Genomic DNA, 15,466 nt, shown 5'->3' with positions numbered 1-15,466 from the left:
TAAGGAAAAAAATTTGAAAATTTTTATTTTATGAAAGTATTTTGAATCAATCAAAATATTCCATTAAAATACATAGGATTTGTAGTTTTTTTTATATCCAAATAATAATTTTTAAGGAAAAAAATTCAGAGACCTTTAGAACAATATATTAAATATAACATTGATGAGATTATTTATGGTGTTACGAAAACTAATTATGGTTGTGTTTTTTAATTTCTTAAAAAAGTATTATACAACTTGAGCTTTTTTTAACTTGAAATTTGATTTTTGAAGGTTTTTTTTTTCATTTTATAAAATTTATATATGTTTGATCTAATTCGTCTTTCATGATAAACTAAGTAAACGTGTGATTGTTCATGATTTTTTTTCTTAGAGAATTGTAATAACATTATCTTTAAACATTAAAGAAAAATCTCTTTGTAGATAGATACAAATCTTATAGTTAACTAAAAAAGGTAAATAACAAAAATTATGTACTATTTTGTCAAGGTTAAAATCTTCCAAATATCAAATTAGTATTTATTTCTAACCAATATCAATCAATAAACAGTCCATATCTTTGAACAAGTTCAAATTCATTTTTATATTATAATTTTAACTTTCTTATGCCTTCTAATTAATTATTATTTCTACCCAAAAGAAAAGTTCCTTTCGGCATTAAACATATATGGATATTTTTTGTTGACCCAATGGCCAAAAATAAATATTACTTAGAAGTTAAAACAAGGATATGTTGGGGACCCAAAAGATAATGTTATTCACAAATTTTTAAGGAAAAAATCATTAATAAATCACACCCTTAATTAGTTTTCCATGATACTATAAATAATCTCAACAATGAGGTTGATTATTAATCTTTCAAGAAAACAAAACAAACTTTTCTACAATGGCTATCAACGGTTATACAAAAATCTTCTTATGCAATCTTCTTGTTGCTCTGCTTTTGGCTTCAGGTAAGCAAAAATATTTCCCCATCCATTTTAAAATAATGATTTCTTTGACTTTTTTTATATATTAGAAAATAGTGTGTTTAATACAAATAGGTCTAAATTTATTAAATTTTTTAATGTATTAAAAAAATAAAACCACGGTTATTTTGAAACAGAACGAATACAACAAATATGTGAATTGATAAATTATTATTGGATTTTCTTGCAAGAAGGCTCTCTAAGAAGGCCGAGCCAATATATATATACAGTTAACCACCGAAAATATTTTCGAATTATTTAAATACTGATAAAAATACATCCAAATTTTATTATTGACAAAAATGTCCAAAAATAAATATATATTTTTAAAATTTGACTTAGAGATTGAATTTTGATGTAATTTTTTACAAATATAATTAAAAAAATGAGATATTATTATTCTTAAAATTTGGTAATTTTTTCATAAGTATATATTTTTTTGTAATTTTTTAAAAATATTATTAGTTGTTAACAAAAAAATTACAAAAAAATATATACTTAATGAAAAATCACTAAATTTTAAAAATAATAATATCTCATTTTTTTAATCATACTTGAAAAAAATTGTATCAAAATTCAATCTCTAATGTATTTTTTGAAAAATACATATTTAATGTTAGATAATCTTGCAAAAAAAACTAACGTTAAATATGTATTTCTCAAAAAATATATTAAATTCGATTTGAAACACATATTAAATCCGATCTGATGATTTTATGGTGTATTGGATAGAGATTTTGGTCATATCCAATCGAATTCAATCCGCATACTTTCGTACTTAAACAAGTGTCATATGTTTAAATTTTATTTTGTGCATGTAACTACTCATTGGTTAACGATAAAACTTTAAACGGAGTTATAATTTGCAACATATTAGTCCCTAGTTTGTCGTGGTAAAAAAACATCGTAGAAAACAAATTAAAATTTTTAAAATTTAAGAACAAAATTAAAATTTTGGATAGATGTTAAGGGAATTTATTTATTATATTTTTCTGAAGAAAGAGGAAAAAAAAATGTCCTATAGAAGTAAAAACCAATTTTGTCTTTATATTATAATTTTTTCACGAATATATTTATTTTCAAAGAAGTTATATATTTTTTGCACATACAAATTCTAATGACCACAATGTGTATTGAATATTGCAGAAGCAGCAATTTGCACAATGGCAGCAAGAACAATGTATGAGAAGCAGAGTATGCAGTGCTTTGATGAAGCAACTAAATTATTTTGTCCAGATCCTCAGCACCTAAAAGATGATGCTTGCTATAAGTACTGTCAAGACATGTACTATGTTATAGGACATTGTGTTACTACTCCTACTCCATTAGGTTGTTGTTGTCTGATCGTTAACTGAAGTTTATGGCAAGTGCTTATGATTATGATGATTATAATAGCTATATAAGCATATTACAGTTTATGGCAAGTGCTTATGATTATGATGATTATAATAGCTATATAAGCATAATAATATGTAAGTTTAATTATTCTGTTGATTTTTATAATTTTATTAAATTTTTAATTAAATTTTATATTTTTTAATTAAGTTTTTTAATTTTGTAATTACGTCCTTTTATATGTTAAAAATATTAAAATTAATATAATATTTTTACCAAAATATATGCGATCAAAGATTTAATTAAGTTTTTAATTATAAACACTTTTAATTTACAAAAAAATATTTAATTGATTCTAATATTTTTTATACTAGAAAAGACTTAATTATAAAATTAAAGTAGTGTAAGGACTTAATTAAAAAAAAAAAAGTATAAGAACCTAATTAAAAATTTGGTGAAACTATAGAAATCAACAGAATAATTAAACCTAATATGTAAGCATAATAATATGTTGGGTTTATCTATTATATATCCTATTCTTAGGGCATGTGTTAAAATTACAAAACAAAAAATTTTTTATTGATAATATAAAAAATTTAAATTTTTAATATATTTATTTTATATTTATTAAATAAAAATATTTAAAATTTTTTACTAATAATAAATTTATCATGTGTCCTTAAAATACATGTTAACTAAATCTTAATATATTTTAAGTATCATTACAATTAAAGTTATATTTTTTTTATTTTGATAATATTTTTATTTTTTTAATTGAAAAGCGTCATTAACTAATAAACAAAACAATACTTTGATTTTAATAATATTTTTTAAGTTGTTAAATTTATATAGCTACTATAATTATTAGGGGTGTTCGCGGTGCGGTTTGGATCGGTTTTGAGTAAAAAACTCATCCGATCTGAACACTAATTTTACTTGTGGTGCGGTTTGAATTGGATGCTTTAAAAAAAATTTCGATCCAATACGATCCAATTTCAAGCGGTTTGGATTGGATTAGATTTGCGGTTTATAAATTAAAAAAATTAAATACATATAACAAGTCTCAACATTAAATTTTAAATAATCAACAATAATATAACAAGTCTTAATAATATCTAAAAAATTAAACATGTTATAAAAAATATAATTGTAAATATAATAATAAAATAATAATATTATAACACATTGTGTGGTTTGGATTGGATTAGATCGGTTATGAAAAGTAGATCCGAAATCCGATCCGATCCGATCCAGTGGTTTATAAAAAATAGAATCCAATCAAATCCGAATTAATGCGGTTTTAATCGATTTTCGGTTTGAATTGAATTGAACGATCGGTTTAGATTGAATTAAATGATCAGTTTTTTTTTTGTGACTAAATTAGATTATCAGTTTATTTTGGATCAGTTTGAATTTGAACACCCCTAACAATTACCATAATTATAGAATAATAGCATGCGTGTGTCTATAATATATATGCCTTGTTTCCATAATATAATTAATAATAGGTCAAAATAAATGTATTTTGAGAGCTCCAAAATAATAATAATAACTGAGACCTTAATTTTGGGCTTTACATATATAAACTTAATATGCGAAAGTGTAATGAATTTGTTATTTACTTTGATTATTTTAAATTTACTTATTCTATGCAATGTCAATAAAAGAACTATTGAAATATATAAAGTATAAACAATTAAACACATACATAAACACATTAGGCACCTTGATATCCCACGATATAATTACTTCAGATTGGTTAGATCAACCCAAATTATGCCGTAAGAATAGCCTAAAAATATAATGGCACTAATATTATAAACTCAAATCCGAACCCAAAAAAAAAAAAAGAACTCCTCTTAATAACCCAGCCCTGCAATTTTTCTAAGTGTATCCAGAAACCTATAAATATGTAAAATTATTTTCAAAGATAAACTTTAACAGTTTTTCTTTGAAAATGTCATAAATTAAAACTTATGAAATGTATTTCACCAATACATTTAATATTGCAATATCTCACTTTTCCATTTCATTAATGTTAATTTGTATATTATGGACATCAGATCCTTGGACAATTGGCAAGTTTGATTTGATAGTAGATTTTATAAATCAGTGGCAATTAAAATACTATATGCGTAATTGGCAAGAATATAATCAGTGTTTAGTTTTTAAATTGTTGCTAATGAAATCAATTTTTGAATGAGTTGGAAGCAAGAAAAAGAATGGTCAAAGATAATATTTTTTGTTGTTATTTTAAAGTACTTATTTTCATAAAAAGAAAATCAACAAATACAATAATTACTTGTCGCAATCACATTTCACACACACTTTTTCTGTGTGATCTAGTTTGATAAAACATTTTCACTTTCAATTTGTATTTGATATTTGTGCTCCTAATTTTTAAAAGCTACTGATAATTAAAAATAACTAAAGAGATATTTTTTAAAATAATTCAAATTTATCAAAACTAAAAGCACAATTGTTATACTTTATATTTAACATTGAATACAAATTATTTGATTGATTCACCTCCGATAAGTTTTAAATTAGTTTGATTGATCACTTCTCTGATTTTAGATAGATTTAGCTTTATATGTTACTTTTATGATTATTCAATGATTTGGGCGACACAATTAATCTTAATATTTTTGCTTACTGAATTTGCATGGAAATTTTTGTTTTTATCTATGCTACATTAGATGAAATTTTTTAAATTTAAATAAATTACTTTAAATTTTAAAGACGAAAATAAGATTACATTCAAACTTAAGAAATCAATTTAGTACTTTACTTTTTATCTAATTATACAAGAAATTAGTGATTTTCGCTAATACTTGAAGTTTAATTTCTATACGTGTGTGTGACACTTTTTTACCGTGATATTATATAAAATAATAGGAAATGAAATATTATTACGTTGAAATCCTGATAAATAATTCTGTTCACAAATAATTACGTTGCATGAGGTGTTATTTAAATCTGAGATTGCCTATATGTATATGATTAACATAAGCTTTAGAATAGAAATGGTAAAACTAAGTTTTAAACTGAATTGTGGGTAAGTGCATGAAATTGATGCTTATTAAGGGCAAAATGGATCGTTAGATTAATACAGTCATACAGAAGTATATAGTTTGCTAAGAAGTACGGACATACACCTCGTTAAATTACGGTGTCTATATATTAGACATATTTTAGATACGATAATATATATACTTTTTAATTTCTGCATTTAATTAATTGTATCTTAAAAAAAATATTTTTGTCAGATATAATTAAACACACTTAAATATCATAATGCATTTATGTATCCAGCCGAAACGAAATTACGTATAGAACAGGAGAGGCAGTGCCCCCCAAAAGAAAAAAATTTGTTTACAAATATAATAAAAAATAAAAAATACCCCCCTCTTTTCAAAATAATGTCTGGTCTCATCTTCTTTTAAAAAATGTATGGTTGTCACTAATTCTTATTCAATGCAGCAAAAAATAATTGAAAAGTTGTGTGTTATTTAAGGTTATGGACTATATGTTTAGTTAAAAAAAAATCTTAATTTATATTAAAAATAAAGAATTTGAAAGTAACAACAAGTCAATAAATTACTTCTTTTATTCTTCCCTCTTTTTTCAATTAAAAAATAAAATATCATTTCATATTTTCATTATTATTACAACTTAAAAAATAATAAATAATCTTTAATCTTCTATTATCATTTCTTATTTTTTTTTTATAAGTTATTTTTATAAGTTATTTTTTTAATAATTTATATATTTATTTATTTATCTAGTTTATAATCTTACAATAATAATTTAGGTTTTAAAAAAAATTGAAGATGATGATCATGTAATTATAATGCTATCCTTGTATTATTTTTAATTTTTTTCATTATTAATTATTTGTGACATTGATATTATTGATTTACAAAAAATAAAATAAATTGAATTTAGTCAAGTTGCATAAAATTTATTTTATTATCTATGTAAATTCTTAATAATAGATGACTTTGAATCAAGGAAAAAACGTCCAACTCAATTGTCTATGTAAATTACAAATTTTAACTTATTTCAATTAACCGTGTAAGTTATAAATTTTAATTCATTTCAGCTCTAATAATATTATTATTAATTTTTTCATTGCATAAGTTATGGTTGTGATTTAAATTATTTACATGAAGTATAATACATTTTTTTAATAATTTTGCAGAAAACGTCTAAAAAAAAATTGAATAGTATTTAAAAATTCTAAAAACAAATATGTAACAACCTATATTTATAATATTTAAAAATTTTGAGATATTTGTGTTTAATTATTTTAATATACGATATGTTCAGTTATCTTATAAAAAATTAATTCTAAGTCTAACTTGTTTCTTTTAATTAAAATAAAAAATTAAAAAAAAATATTGGCCCCCCTACTAAATATTGTCTAGCTTTGTCCCTGGTATCCAGCCTTATTATATATATGACACACTACGTTCATTGTCCATGCATGTTCATTGCTGCTTCTATTGTGTCTTTTCAACTTTCTCCAAATCTATAAAATTTGCTGATTTAACTCTCCCTCCTTCCTCTTCATGATAAGCCAAGATAGCATTGAAATCTCCTATTACCACATACCACTCTCCAAGTGATTCTACCATATTTAGCATCTTTAAATATTGAGTGTTACGCATTTGATCATTATTGTGCAAGTGAACTACGATTACATCCCAAGTCTTGTTTTTAAGGTTGTCATACCAAGTAAAATGAATAAAGAACTCATCCATGTCAATCACTCTCACCTGAACACTTGATTGCTAAGCCAAAGCCAACTCATCCATTGTTTCTTAGGGATCAACATAAAAAAACTCACTAAGATCCAACTTTTCACACTGTTTTCGAACGAACAAAGCACTATTTTTTTTTGTCTCATGCAAGAATATCATTTCGGGGGAATGGGATCTTCAGATCCCTTGTATATTGTGAACTGCCAAGATTTTTTTCAACCCTCGGTTACATCATCATCTTCATGGCATTTGGAGTGCCATTTGTGGGTTGGCACCTTTCCCATTTCAGCAACTTCCATTTCATCCAATCCTTTGTATTGCCATTCCTCCATCCCTTTTATTTCACCTGCCCCTCTCTTGATACCCACCATATTCATTATATGTGTTCCTCTCCCTCTTGCAAGATGCTTGAGTTTCGATTTTTTTGTTGCTGCTTCTTATTGATTTATACGTTTTGTCCAAACCTTAGGAACAAATCACCTTAGTTACATCCATGTGTTCTGCCTATCTTTTGAGTTTTGATCAATGCTTACAATTGCAAGTGCCCATTTCTCACTTCTGATTTGATTTCTTACATTTCATCTTTCCTAACTCTGGATATTGGTAAGGTCTACCATAATTGTGCTTTTTCCTCCCACCATTACCTCCCTATCCTCCATTCTTCCCACTCCATCAGCTTGGTCACAATTATTCTTCTCTTTCACTGATAATGTTGTCATACTTTTACGAAAATTAACTGGTGTAGGCTTTCGCATATAGTTTTTGTTGTAAAAAGTGTTGGATTTGTTGTTGAGATTTAAGTTCTCCTTTGTGGGTTCTATCTTCTTTCTCAACTGTTCTGCTTTCAACCATTCGACCAACCTTCCTCCACAGCCTTCCCATTGGATGAATTCACGACCTCTTCATTACAGTTTCTTGATTCATGCCCTAAGTATCCACATAGTGAGCAGTAAAATCTTATTCTTTCATATTTTAGCTGCATTTCCCGACTTTTTATTTGCTCCAGCCACTTTAACAATTTTTTTTTAGTTTTTGGGTGACACCTAAATTTATCTTAACCTTAACAATTTAAAATTCTCTTCCCCTTATGGCAAACAGCCCAACCTCCAAGACTTCCCCAATCGCTTCTCTAATCTTTCGTCCTAACTCCTAAGTCACAAATTTTATAGTATTTTGGCAAATCCCATAATTGAACCCAAATCAAAACATAAGAGAACTCAGCATTATTAATCTCCATATTCTTACTCCATCGCTTAATGTTGACAATCTAGTTTTTTAGTAATCAAGGGACCTCCTTTTTTATTTTGATCATATCCTGTTTTTTTTTTTTCGAAAAAAGAAAAATTGGAATACATTATCTCCATGTTTAGTTGCTCAGAACCCCTCTGGCTGCATTCAGAAAGTGTACATAGCTGGTTCAATAGTGCCAATAGTTAAGATTTTATCAGCTATAATCCTTTCTACAAGACTTCTCCCACATACTTCCAAATCCTCTTTAATGTCTTTATTATCAAAGAGAATCACTCTCTCTTTTTTCAGTCTCTTTCGTTTTTTTTTTACTGTCAGTTTTTGATCCACTATCTTCTATTAATGTGGTGATAGAAAATTAGAATTGATCTCACTGTTGTGTACAATTAGAATTTATTTCAATGAAAAACTTTTTAAATTATTCAAATCCTAGTAGAGTACTTACAACTCTAATAGACCAAAAATTATAACTAAAAAATTTAAAAGTTGGTATTAATTAGAAGTTGCTATTAAACTTTTCCTAAACTTTTAACTTATTGATTTTTTGGTTTGTAGACTAGGCCAAGATAATATTACAAGAGATTGGGACTTATAAGGATCCTAGACATTTCATAAATTTTATTGTTCTATGTTTTTTTCTTTCTTTTTTAAAATTAAATAATATAGTCAAATTCTTAATGAGTGTCGTTGCCAATTTTTCCAAAGAAAGACATGACCTTTCTATTTTGCTTCCATTTCTCCTAAGCAATTAATTTTTATATTAGATATTTTATGGTATTAATATATAATTTATAAAAATGACATTATAATTAAAAACTCACATATTTAATATATATTTTTGCGATTAAAAAATTTGAAAAACATATTTTCCACCTAATAATAACACAATCTTCCTCAACCAAAAACCCTAAACCAAAATATGATAACTATGATAACGTCTATAAAATTCTAATCCGATATCATCGTTTATAGTATCACATACTACATAGTAAGCACCATGTCATTCAATTAACCTTTTTAGCATATCATACTTTTTTCTCATTTTTTGGTCTAACTTTGTATAATAATTAAGTTAAGAATAATTTACCACCAACCAATAATTTTTTTTACAACATTTAAATTATTTGGAATTTTGCTTTTCTGTGTTTTTGCTCAGAACCCTTTTCCTCTGATACCTTGCCTGTCTTTTCCATAACCTTCATCCCAAATATATATTTTCTACATAGATCTGTTAAGTTAAGTGTCATCAACATAAAAAAACTATAGAAAATGATTATTTAGAAAAGTGAATATAAGAATTGTTTCCAACCCATCAATCCTGCCTAGACATACATTGCCTATTTAATTTGATTAAAATCCTAGATAGAATAACATACAGGAAGCTTTTCACCTGTTCCAGTGTACTTTTTGCAATATGACTATTCTATTGTTTGTAACCAACCATATTTAATATAAAAAAAATACAAATGGTCTAAATTTAAAAAAATAAAATTTTGTGGACATTCACAAAGAAATTGTATGATAGGCATGCAATCCTTATATCCTTTGAACAGTTTAATTGATTTGAAAATGTCTTTTTTGTTCAATTTAGCTTCAAACTAGTTTTAGATATATTTAAAACTGCATCATTGGGCAAGTTAGACGGATGATTTTGTTGTAAGATTTCTATTCTTTTATAAAAAATGAGCTTACATATTTGCTTAATAGAAAATAATACTCTACTAGTAAGGTAAGTGTTATTAATTTGATTTATTGAAAAAAAATGATATATTGACTGGAATTGTCACTAAATATATTTTTAATTTAATTAATTGAATGTAAAATAAGGTAAAAATATATATATTTGAAATGACTAGAATAATAAATACGACAATTTTAATATTAGTACAAACTAAATTTAATTGCTCAAGTAAACATCTGGAAGGGTGTAATATGAATTTTATTGAATGGAATAACAGTAGCAGGTATAACACATACACTGTGGAGGACTCAAGCCTCAATATAACAGTATAACAAGAACAGAGTCAGTATAATAAAGAAGAGAAGAAAAATTGTGAAGAAAAGCATTAGAGACAATCCCACGCTCCTCGTCTAAAGACCTGTGCAGAATTTTGGAAAGGTGAGATTAGAGAAGAATTTATATGACAGAAAGAAGGGAAGAGAAGGAGAGAGAATAGAAAGGCTAGAGAAAATAATAGAAAAGAGTGAGAATTACCACATCACGCTAACCGCCTATTAGTGGTTCTCACTCTTGCACTTCTTCTTGAGCCTTGGTTTATCCCTATACTTGCCATCTGTCATTGACTTGTAACTAATTCCTCCTCCAACATATGTGACTCTAAGGCATGATTGTTATTACTATTTTCTGCATAGGTAGCATGGTTAACCTTAGCGTGTTCTGACTTCTTCCTATTCGTTACAGCACACTGTAATAATATTAATAAAAATTTGTACAAGAATAATATTACTTATATTTTAATTTTATCAACTAAATTCATTTCAAAGTATAAGTATTAAATTTAATGTGCTAAATTTTTAAGGATAAAATAGAATTTCACAATAAATTAATTTTATCCGGTATTCATTAATTAAAAAAATTAATTTATTAAAATCTTTTTCAATAAATTAATCAATGATAAATCTTAAAGAAAAAGCTAATGTCATCATTCTTGTTAACTAAATTATAATATAGGATAATAGTATGGATAGTTCTATGAGTAGGACTTATCAAGAACAACTTAAAAATTGACAATAGATAAATAATAATAAGGGTTGATAGAAAAAATAAATAATAAATTTTGTGCTTAGTTAACATTATTAGTGAAAAATATTTATTAAAAAAATATTAAATCATTAATTAACATCTTTAAGTGAAAGATATATGGAGGCTTAATTTGGTAAAAATGTTAAGTATGATTTTGGTTTCTAAGGTACGGGTTGAAAATTTATTTCATCCCTATTTTTTTTTTTGCTATAAAATGATCTCAAAGATTTAACTTAACCTTAAAATCGTCCTTTTTACCAAAATTTTATTTTTTATTACCAAATTATCCCTAACTAAAAAATATATAGAAAAAGAAAAATGGGTTAAAGGCTGGGAACAGCGAAAGAGTTAATCACGCTGGGGTGGATTTTTAATGGAAAAAGAGGGGAAAGGGAAGGTAAGGAAGGGAAGGGGAAGGGACTCTACTGCCGCTGCTCCTTGTTGTTGTTCTTCGACATCGACGCCAGCAAATTCGGGAGGGTGGACATTGTGCGCCGCTCGTTGTTCGCTGTTTCTGTTTCTTCTCCTTGCTCGATCGCCGATCGTCGCTACTCCTCGCCAGTCTTTGCTGCTTTCGATCGGGTTTACTGTCTTTTTGGTCCACTTAGCAACCATTCCTATAACAGGAACTGGGATAAACCTAGCTAGGAGTCTTGGTGCTACTATCATCTTCAACAGAGACCATGCATCGAATGATCAAATATGTCTTCTTCGTTTTCGGTTTTTTTTTTTCACTCATTTCTTTTTGAATTTCATATGTTCTTTTTTTCATTGCAGTGGATTTTTTGGGTTGGACATTTCATTGGAGCTGCTTTTGCTGTTGTGTACCACCAGATAATTATAATTTTACCAAAATTTTTGTTAATAATTTTTTTATATTTTATTATTAATTTTTTGATATCTATATATATTATTTTAACATTAAATAAAAATTTTAGTAAGATTATTTTTCAATATCAATATATATTAATTGTTATACATATTAACAGTGGTAAAATTTTTTTATTTAACGTTAAAATAATAAATATTGATATAAAAAAATTAACAGTAAAATGTAAAAATAATTGTTAACAAAAATTTTGGTAAAATCATAATTTAATAATTAAAAAATTGTTGAAGGGTAGATATCTTAAAAAAAATAATTTAATTATTAATTTTTTAAAAAGTATTTTAGTAAAATTATAATTTAATCAATAAAAAAATAATTTATTAAAGGATATTTTGGTAAGCAAAATTTAATGATAAAAAATAAAATTTTTGTTAATGGGTATTTTTTCAAAAAATAATTTATTTTTTCTTAAAAAAATGGATAAAGTTAATATTAGTTAACACAAAATTTAATATGGATTAAAGAGGAGATTTTTTAAAAGTTAGAAGGGAGGGGAATATACATTTATAAAATAGAAGGAGGGGAGTATCATTTTAGTATCTTGCAGGAGAGGGGAGTAGAATTTTCTCAATTTAAAAATACTATAAAAGACATAAATTTAAACATTAAATTCGAAAATTAGTTAATATATAAGGTTATATTAGACTTTTAAATTTTGAAAAATACAAGTCAACTTTAATAAGCTTCACCTTAGTTGCTTTCAAAAGTATTCTGATCTTTTAAAAGCAGCAAAAGCTTGTACTTTTAAAAAATACAAACACCTCTTCAAAAAGATTTATTAAACTAAACCGTAGTCAAATTAAAAAAAAAAGCTAGAATTATAGACTCACAAATTTTGTAAACCCATAATGAATTAATTTTTTTTGTATATAAAAAATCATTTAATAAATAAATTTAAAATTAATATTAAATCTATTTTCGTTAAGTTTTATTAACTAATTGCTTACACTTGTAAGTTAAGGATGAAAAATTTTAGAATTATAATTGATATGACCAGTTACTCGGAAAGGTAAAACTCTTATTCAAATCATAACCGACATATTAATATAGTTAATTATAGTTACAACTGATCCTTATTCTATAACGTCAGATATGTAGTTAATTTTCTTTTTAGGCGTTATTATTCATAAGAAACGGTCGACCTCGTCCTCTCAAGTATAAAGAAGGACAAAAAAAGTTTAGAAGGTATGCAATCTTTCTAAGAAATAACGTTTATCCATATATCTGTTCACTTACTTAAGCGTCTGAGTGTCTTTCGCAGATATTCACCTCCTTTGTTCCTCCATTGCCGACGTATACTACACTCCAATAAGAAAGTTCGCCGATCTCCATCAAAGAACGAGCTATACATCGGCCCGATCAGGTAAAAATAACAATTGTTCTAAATTAATATTCTTTTGTTTGACTCTTTTCTTCTATTTTATTTTATGATAAAATTTAGTTTAACATTTTAAAAAATAATGATAGTTCTTATAAAAAATAAATGAGCACATATGAATTTTTTTGTTGTGATTTTTTAGAATTTATTTAGAATAATCATCTTTTAATTTAGATTTTAATAACTATTATTGTTAATGTTTTTTTTCCATATCCTATGATAATCAAGAAAAGTAAATGAAACGAAAAAAATCTTAATATTAGTAAATTAAAGATGGACGAAGAAAATATTAAATGAAAAAAAAATATATCAACTTTATTATTAAGATGTATGTACAATATTTTTTACTTATATTATGTGTTAGTTTTTTAAGATAACAATATTAAATTTCACCTTTAATATATTATAAATAAGTAGATAAATAAAAGTAAAGAAATAGAAAATTTAAAAAGAATGAAAAAAACAAAAAAAAATCATTTTTAATTATAGAGATCTATTTAATATTTATCTCTAGTTTTTTTTTCTATTTCTCTTTGTTTTTCTTGTTTAAAATAATATAGTATTAAAAGACAAATTTCAATAATATATTATAAAAATATTTTTAAATCGATATGTTTATGTTATATTTAAATACTATTATATAAGAAAGAAGTCATTATATATAAGGTAAGTATGATTGTCTTTTTAATTCATCTATATTTATTAAAGAGAAATAATATTAATATTAAATATATTGAATAACCAAATATAACCAAATTAGTTTAACGTAACAAAAATCAAATCAATTATAGCTAATATTATTCCAAATCTTATTGTTTAACTTAGTTAGACTTGATTTATAAAAAAAACTTAGATGTGTAACATTACTTAAAAATTATTTGGATTAGAATTTTTTTAAAAAAAACTTTTTAAAATAATAAAGTATTTTTATTAAATTTTAAACATATTTGATACATTTGAAAGAAAAATTTTTACTAAAAAAATTTATTTGAGTTTTCTAAAAACCAATAATATTTTGATTTTAAAAAAATATAAGTAAAATAAGTTTTAATTATTTTTTTACTAGGCATATCATTTATCATAATTAACAATTACAATTTATACCTTTAAAAATAAAAAATAAATTATTCAAATTGAATAATTTTATTTGATGAGCAATGAAGAAGTAAATTGTAGCATCATAATGTTATCATATTTGCAAATATTAAATTTAAGTCTTTATAAATTTAATAATTTGTCATGTATCATATATGAAATAAGATTAAAATTTATTGTTTTAATTTTTTTAATTAAAATCAATGTGCCAATTATATAAATAATAACTTCTCAAATTAAAAAATAATATATAAAATAGATGCATAATTATTTAATCAATATACAATAACATGATATATATAATTTTTTAAATATAGAAAAGTGTTGTTTCTTTTAATAAATTTGTTAGTTTTATACATTTAGCTCAAACTACTGTAAATAATTTTATTTTTAAGCATCTTGTAAATAAAATCTTTTTTTTATGAGATTCCACAAACTAGGGTGTGCATGGTCTGGTCCGGTCTGAAGATTCGACTCGGTCCGAACACTTTAAGGGTTAATTTGGTATGATTTTATCGGGTAAGGATCTCAAAAATAGATCTGATCATTATTTCGGGTCGGGTCGGACCATGGCTCGGATCGTCCTAAGTCGGCCTGGTGGCCCGTTCATCATACACAATTAATATTTTGTGTTATTAGTGATGGATAATGGTTATTCTTATGTGAAATTTAAGTATTGTAAATCTTAATATTTTGTGTTATTAGTTATTATAAGACTATAAGTTAATGTTTTATATTTAAAATGCATAAGATTTTAGACTAATGCATAATATTATGTTATTTGTATTGATTTAAATATTTAGTGTTATTATACAATATTAGTATTGATTATGGTTATGCTTTAATTTTAAAGAAGAGTTGGTTATTGTTATATTTTTCTAAGTGAATTTTACCATGTCAAATAATAGTTGGAACCTTGAAAATTTGGATATTTTCACATGCTAGCTTATAAGAAAGTATCTGTAATGTTAACAGCCCGATTTTCACTCAATTTTTATCCGGTATAATCGTGGCCCGAGAGTG

The sequence above is a fragment of the Arachis duranensis genome, chromosome 2, assembly GCF_000817695.3.
Source record: "Arachis duranensis cultivar V14167 chromosome 2, aradu.V14167.gnm2.J7QH, whole genome shotgun sequence".
Lineage (NCBI taxonomy): Eukaryota > Viridiplantae > Streptophyta > Magnoliopsida > Fabales > Fabaceae > Arachis > Arachis duranensis.
Note: the sequence above shows the minus strand (reverse complement) of the source record.